We start from the raw sequence: 6,000 nt of genomic DNA, 5'->3' as shown, positions 1-6,000 counted from the left end.
TTTTGGGATACTTGTCAGCTGGCCTATTTATATCAGGTTTGTAAGAAATTAAATGTTTTTATCGAAGCAAAATAGCAGACTTGGAGAACAGAGCTTCCACCTTGCATTATTAATAGAATTTGTGAAAATCTGTGGTTATATTGTCAAGAAGCATAGAGACTAATTGCGCAGAGCCAACAATTCACTCAGCGTGGTGGTTAAAATGCATAAATGGATAAAAATGATTTGTATTAGTGCCTGCAGTCTCTTGTAAATGTCAAATACTTTCTTGACATTCTAAAACCTAGGCTGTACAGCGAAAGTGGGAGAGTAGCATTTCATATTAATTTGAAAATGTATAAAGCTGATTATCCCCTTCTAGCACTCAGTATTTCACTGCTTCATGAAGACCTTAGATGCTGATTGTAACTGGCTATACTCTTTCAACTCATCATAGCTCTCATTTTTCTTCCAGCAGAGCAATGAATATTTTACTTGAGATAAATAAATAAGATTTTACTTCCTGTGAAAGAAGATACTTAAAGAGATTCCACACAACCAGTTTTCCCACTTGGAGAAAGTTGTAAATGTTCATTTCCCCTATTTCCCATGCATGGCAATCTTGCCATTCCTGTGAACTTGTTGTTCCTCTTCTGTAAATCCCCATCCCATGCATTTATCTCCATGGATGTCAGTACTGTCATTTCAGCTTTATACCATTCACTTTAATCATCTCAAAAGGTTCAAAGGACACCTGGACATATCCCCACCTCCCAGTCTTTAAAATACTCACTAAAAGGTCTAGTATAAAGGATTTATGATGCTTCCTTGGATCAAAACATTTGTGTCCTTACCATACATCCATCAGACTACTTTTTATACTTTGCTAAAGTAGAACGATGCACAGGTATAATTGAACTGACAGAAGTGTTTGTACTTTCTAGAACAGATCACTTATATTTTGTACAACTGACATTTTACTCATTGTTCTCATTAGTACCCACATTTATTTCCAAAGAATTGTGACATGAAATAATCAAAAAGCTACCAGCTGCACAAGTCTTCTGAAGCCTCTGAGTCTGTCTTACACATTATAAAAACATGCAAGGCTAAGGGCTTAGAGATAGTCTAAAAAAACCCCAAAGAATTGAATAGGAATATCCAGGTGGTTTTTTAACTGCAAGATACAATAAAGTAGAGTTTGGAAAGTATTACACAGAAATATAATAACAAAAACCCCCCAGATACGCCATTTACAAGTTGAGCTGTACAGTGCTGTGCCTTTGAGTGAGCTGAAATCAGTAAAGCAGACAGAGCTCACTCAACAGGGTTTGTGAACTTGCCACAGCTCCGAATGTACAAACGCACAACTGTGAGCTTGCAGGCTGCTGAGCAACACTAGAAAATCTTTCAAGGCTTAAGGTTAACGAAGGTTAATTATTCCAAAACACTGTTTTGTAGATTTCAGTAATAATTGCCTAAAGTAACAGCAATGAATTGCTGCTCCCTTTTTGAGAGCACTTTTAAGCATTACTTAAAAACGTGTAGAAGATTTATCATGACCACACTGTAGTTGTAAAAGAAGTGAAATGCTGAAAGGACAGCTGAGCAGCAAAGGGCAGGACCATCTAACGCAGTCCCACAATTTCCATTAAATAATTTAGACAAAGGAAAAAAAAAGTCAATATATTATCAGCCACACGTATTTACTACCACGTTTGATGGGACTCTGATGCATTTGCATTGAAGTTTGCTCCCAGATACTAATCTCAGATACTAATCCAAAGATAATAACCAGACAGCTCTCACACATTTGATTACTTGCTGAAATATTTATCATCTTTCCTGATTGCATCTTATCTCAAAGCCAGAGCCTGAGCCCAGGGAAGTAATCAGCTTGGTTCCAGGGTAAGAGCTGCCAACCCCCTTGTGAGGAGTGTTACAGAAGTCAAAGGGACCACACATGAAATGAGGTACTAAGGTTCAACTATAAAAGTCAGCAAGACCTGGCATTAGATTACAAGGTCTTAAGAGCAAAGGCATTCCTGATTTCCCAGGCATGGAAAGACAAGAGGTAAAACCCTGATACTGTTAAAATAAAAATGAAACTTTTCAAACTTCACTAGCACGGCATGTTTACTGTATTCATCCACTGCCATCTTATCTGTGCCACGCTGTTAAACTGCAGAAACAATCCTGTGTGCTCAAGTGGTACAGATCAAAGTCATTTGAGGCTAACTACAGGAGGAGTTCCTACTATCACTCCTTTAGGGGTTGAAGTGGTGTCAGCTCTCTGCTGATATTTCACCCTTGTCCCAAGCACATGATAGAGAAAGCAGCAGCAGCCATTAGGTACTCACAGTGAAGCAATCCAGACTAAGCACTTTCCAATAGCCCAAAATGAGACAATTTACCAGGAAGAGAGGGAGTTGCATTAGCATGAAAAATTCTAAGTTATTCACAAGATGCTAAAAGAGAAGAAAGAATCATCAATCCTGAGTACTGGAACCGTGAGGACCCATAAGGATTTTACATGACGCTCAAGAGCCCAAGCCAAGTAACCACTGTTGTAAGTGGAGCTGAGAGGGGAGCAGAGCAGTAGCACTGGCTCCCTGTAGAGCTTGCTCAGATTTGGAATCTGGCCTCTTGTGTCTTCCACTTACACTTTGTGACAGACAAATTAGTGTACTAGGAGTGACCCAGGAGTTCCTGCAGAAAATCTGAGCATGAGTGTCTCACTGGGGGTACTTAAATGTGATTGCAGGGACAATAATGAACACCAAATGTATAAATGCACCACATTCTGCCAGTGGCAGAAGGGTTAACGCCAGCCACCACCACCCCTCTGGTACAAAGTAGAAGATGCGAAGGAGGTTCAGGATTGAAAGCGCAACCACCTTGTCAGCAATACAGAGACACTGCAACCACACCTGTCTTGGCACTTGTTGGACTCGAACAGACTCTCAAGTGTACGCAGGTTTTAATACCACTTTCAGAAGATGATTTCTGGAGATCACAAATTCAAGAGCTACATTCAGTGACACTGTGAAGGGGAAGCACATGCAGAGTATGCCATGAGGTAGTCCAGAACTACACGCTGGAATGTGTTGCCTGACAGAGGGATAACACAACAGCTCCCTGCTAAATGCGGGTTAGTGCAAGGCCCAGGGCTGGTGATGGCTCCTTCTCGTAGTGAAGAGGGAGTGAATGACACCTTGTTGCTCAAATCACCTTCCCATGCTGTTTTCACCCACAGGTTGCTCATTTTTGTGCAGACTTGGAGACTTGCTGATGTTCAGAGTCCAGCAGTGTCCCAGCTTCTCCCTTCCAGCGGTTCCTGGCCAGCCTCTCCCTTCTGCTTCACATTGCCTTTGTTAAACTCTTGGCCCCTGACATGGAGAGGCTTTTTGAGAAGACTGGTTAGGAAGAAAGGAAACGAGATTAAACAGAATAGGTCACTTGAGAACATTTGCAGAAATGTTGTCTTTATTTGCTTGGTCTGGTAGCTCTGGAAGATAGGAACTCCACGTTTTATGGTTACATTTATATAACAAATAAAGTCTTTAATTACAGCAGCCCTTGCTTTCAAGGAGGCAGTAGGGAAGCCAAAGAAAAACAGAAGACTTTGCAGTCAGAGTAATAATGTCTGTTAATCAGAAGTGTCACATAATCCTCTGAAAATTAAAAATGGAATAAAAAAATACTTTCCTCATTTACTTAGTTACTGTGTAATCTTATCAGGGATACCATCCGTCATTTCAAACACTGTGGTGTTACCTGTGACAGTCTCTCCCGTGGCAGAATGGCACCTCCCGCTTTGCTTGGAACAGCTTCCCTGCAGCTCCCCTGCTGTGCCACAGCATCCCCCAAGCCCACGCACTGGCTGGAGCTCACGGAGAGTGCGGTGTCAGGAGCAGGGTATGAATGGAGTTGGATTTTTGAAGGGAAAATAGAATTTGATACTTCAGTTCCCACAGGGTACCACCATGGAGACTATTTTCTGTAAAATGAAACCAGTGGAGTGATGTTTTACACCACAATATCGCACAAAAGGCAAGACAGTTGGCCCAGTGATACTCCTTCACAGACAAATTCCTGTGCCTCTGGACAGGTTCACATTTCTTTATCTGGCAAGCATAAAATCGTAGTCTGTGTACAAAGTAGCTTTTTTATTTAAGGAACAATTAAGCTAATCCCACAAGATTTCATGTTTAACTAGGTTGTAGTGAACAAGTTTGTAGTCTGCATTCAATCAAGTTCTTTCGACTTTCAGAAAATAGGGGCAAACCAATATAAATGTAAAATTACGAAATGTAAATGTAAAATTCTAAGTTTCCTGAGATGTGTGAGTGCTGCTGGAGTAAAAGTATACATCTATTTGCTAAAACTTTGGTATTTTATAAGTAGACTTCTTTCTTTAGCCTGCCCTCAATCTTCCAATGATGCAATATAAACCTGTGTTTTTCATTAAAATAAACTGGTGTACGCTAAAGCACTTGATAAATACAAAACAATATGTACATGTGCACACATGCTCAGTAAAAGTTGCTGTTGGCTTGAAGGTAATATCAGCTGCACTCATGAAAAGATGCAGGCTCTTGGCCTTCAAAGTCTCACCTAAAAGTGTGGTCAGGCTCTGTGCTTTTTTCAGTGTGGTTTGAGCTGGGGTTGAACCCAGCTGTGGCCAATGATGATCTGAATTCACTGAAGTCAAGAGAAGACAATAATTCAGGTTCAGTTCTGGTTTTTGACAAAACAATGGTTCAAATCAATCTTTGGTTTTGGTTCTACTTCCTGCTTGACAGCTGTGTAAAGAAAAACATCTGGAATAATAACCCAGCAGGGCCTATAAGAGAGGCCGCTCTTTCATACTGTCCAGATAGCACCAATAACAACAAAGCTTTCAAGCCAGTTTTCAACAACAACAATGAAAAACCACAACCAAACAAGAAAACTCCTTTTGTGTCTTACAGTCAGTAGTGACCAGGACTGCACACGGGACTTGGAGCATTCCTGCCTCCACTGGCACCAGGCAGGGAAATGAGCCCAGACCAGCCCTGCCGTTCTGGCTCTGCAGGAAGGAGGCAGAGCACAGCTCATACACACAGCTGATTCCCTCCTGCAGTCAAGCTGGCTGCACAGCTGCCAGAGTCAGGATTTTGTGAGCCCTCAGCTGTGCCTGGGCACTGCCCAGCATGGGTGAAGCCCTGCCAGGGAGCTCCAACCACCTGATCCTCCTGTGAGATGCTGAATCCTAGATCTGACAGCCCCCTTAGGCCAGCACTGCCTCAGTGCCAGCTGGAAGGAAGAGCTGTGCCCAGTGCATCTCCTTGCACCTTCCCGCTGCTCTGCCATCTCTCTCACTTCTTTTAGTGAGCTCCTTTGAACCTGGGGCTACTTTGTTCCATGTTCATTTGGTGCCTAACACAGGCCAGCCTGGTTTTTGGAGTAGGGCTCCAGAAGCTGCATCAAAGTACATTTAAGTGGGGGAGTATAAACCATACAGGGTATGAAAAGCTCTATGGAGTGGTCTCAACCCATGCTCACATCTGGGCAACTGCCCCACCATGAATGTCAGCCTTGATCATGAAACATGATTACTCCCACTGCCTGAGGTCTAGACCAATTTTAGAGAACTGTAGTTGCTTAAAAACAAGCCAATAACGGAAGTCTAGAAAAGGGAGAGGACACAGCAGGAAATGTCCAGAGGTCACACAGAAAACATGCAGAACTGACGCCAATGGCCATTGCCTTAAACAAGAACCCCTGAAGCCAACGCTGGCTGCATAAAATTTACAACTGCTCCTGGTCTTTTTTACCACACACTGCTCTCATGCATCAAACAGGCCAAAGGGACCTCTCATAGCAATTCTGTTTTCATGGGACAAAACACTGTTCAGGTGCTCTCCATCTGGAAAAAACACTAGCCCTTCACTTCTGTTTCAGGAACACACCACCCATGTGTCCATTGGGAAGAAGGTAATAAATGTCCTTGTATCAAATTTTTGATCTCTGTTTTTC

The sequence above is a fragment of the Vidua macroura genome, chromosome 1 (assembly GCF_024509145.1).
Source record: "Vidua macroura isolate BioBank_ID:100142 chromosome 1, ASM2450914v1, whole genome shotgun sequence".
Taxonomy (NCBI): Eukaryota; Metazoa; Chordata; class Aves; order Passeriformes; family Viduidae; genus Vidua; species Vidua macroura.
Note: the sequence above shows the minus strand (reverse complement) of the source record.